The following is a 2,125-nucleotide window of genomic DNA, read 5'->3' on the forward strand; positions in this document are numbered from 1 at the left end:
TTGTGTTTATGGGGAGGGGGGGGGGGGATGGGGGATAACAAGGACGCAGTCCAGACCAGTAAATGAACGGTGCATTAGTGAGGTGCAGAAATATGCAATCTGTTTGCTGAGGAAGCACAGTGATGAGACGCTGGCGTTTTTGAACTTTGCTCATATCCCATACCTTTCGGTTGTTTTTTTCAGCACCGTCTCTGGCGATCAGCAAGCACAATATCATCTCTGGTGTTTAAATTCATGCTTATATACTGAGTGTTTGGTATCTCATGAGCTTGTTTGAATGCACTCAACAGATAAATCTCCTGCGTGGACAAGTTCTGCTGTTTTGCATCGTCAACAACCGAGCGCGGGTTCTCATCCATGAGTTTTTAAATAAACTAGTATTTTTTACACCAGTTTCATAGAAATAATAAAATTAATTCTGATTTAAAAATCAATAAAATCCTATGCTGGAATAAACCTTAATAAAATCATTTGCGAGCTGCGTCCAGTTCTGTTTTTAAATTATATTTTATATTTATTGAATTATAAAATTACTACTCACAAAAAGCTAAAAAACTCTTAGTTGCCCGTTAATTTTTTTTATTTTTATAAATAGTTTAGTTATTTTATTTTACTTTAAGAATTTGAAAAGTAAAAAAAAAAACTAGACTTCCTTAAATAAATTTTACTTTTAAAATTAATTTAATTATTTTTTTATACTTTAAAAATGTAAACAAAATCAAGTTGATAATAACTAATTGATCTTGAAAAAAATTTATTACCTCCTATAACCAAAACAGTAATCTTTGTTGAGAATATATATATATATATATATATAGATGAAACAAGCCACTGTTGAAGACCTGTTGGTGTTTTATGTCTTGCCAGATAAGGGAGCTTCCCTCGAAAATGTAGAGATAGTGAGAGCAAACTCTTCGTCAATGTACCTCTTTTCTCATTGATCAATAAATTATGTTTTATAAATATACACTCGAAAGTATGGGATTTTTACCATCAAACTTAATTACAAATCACTCTAATACAATCAGAATACCTTGAAAAAACAAGAAATACAATAAACAGACGACGACGACGACGACCACACCACACAATTGCCAATGAGCTGTAGGCTAACCGGCAAGTTTTCATCCCGTCCCCTGCAAGATCCGGTTACATTCGATTTGTGACACAAGAAAGAAACCACAGCACAGGTCTCAAATTTTTGTCCATCTCTCTTAACAGCACTCCGTAACGATGCTCTTTATCTGCAACATAAGAAGAAAGAGTAACGTTAAGCAAGAGTTCTTGATGTACGTACAAGTGTTGGATCACTTGCTACAAACTTCACGATTGGTGTTGCTATGCATCGATTTGGAGGTATTTATCCGTTTAATTACTTGGTTCCACACAGTGTTGGTAATAAATTTAGGAAAATGGAAGCCTCCTTTTACTATCCATCGACGTATATCAACAGCTCTTTTCCTGTCATGGGCCCGATTTATTTATTTATAATCTCCTTTTCTCTTATGACTGAAAGATTCATTGTCGAGTAACAAGTGGTGAGTGCTCACCGCATTACAGGAGCTTACAAAATACGTTTGCCCTCGAATAAGTTAAAATTGTCCCCTCTTGATATTTTCAGAACACAGTTTCAGAAAACCAAAACATGTTAGCACAAAGAAGCAAAAGCCCCGAGCACCCAGCAAGGATTTTCCAAAATCTGCCGAGTAATGAAGTCCAACCAAGAGTGTCCTAACTCTAGCAGAACAGATTTTATACACCCATCATAGATATGTATCGAGCAACAGGACATTAATGTTCCGGAATAATTCTGAAAAAGCAAAAAACAATGCCAAAGAAAGCCTTGCTAGAGGGATTCTTTTGTTGCAGGGAACAAATCTGAAGCAACGCAGGGAATGTTTTACCAGATATAGCAGCAGTAAGGAGAAGCCGCAATATTGCAACTTTAGTCCTATCAACACAAAATTAGAAGAACAGGTGGATTTTCATGAAAAAGCAAAGCCAGATTCCGCCTTGCACGAATCCCTGCCCTCTACGGCTCTACCTTCTGCAACTTCAATTCAACATTAACCGCTAACTATAATTTGCTGTTAATCACATGGACATCCCCCCCCCCCCCCCCCCC

General features: G+C 36.5%; 1 protein-coding gene across 3 annotated transcripts in view; it reads right to left on the bottom strand.

Annotated features, from left to right (window-relative positions):
• Nucleotides 1–913: 913 nt before the first annotated feature.
• LOC105139870 (uncharacterized) overlaps nt 914–2,125 on the bottom strand; it is a 3,321-nt gene continuing 2,109 nt past the window's right edge. For all 3 annotated transcript variants that reach the window (XM_011046499.1, XM_011046500.1, XM_011046498.1), the window contains one exon: nt 914–1,244. The gene's annotated coding sequence lies outside the window, so the exon portion shown is untranslated. The remainder of the gene's footprint in view (nt 1,245–2,125) is intronic.

Source organism: Populus euphratica, unplaced genomic scaffold (genome assembly GCF_000495115.2).
Source record: "Populus euphratica unplaced genomic scaffold, PopEup_1.0 scaffold185.1, whole genome shotgun sequence".
NCBI classification, from domain to species: Eukaryota; Viridiplantae; Streptophyta; class Magnoliopsida; order Malpighiales; family Salicaceae; genus Populus; species Populus euphratica.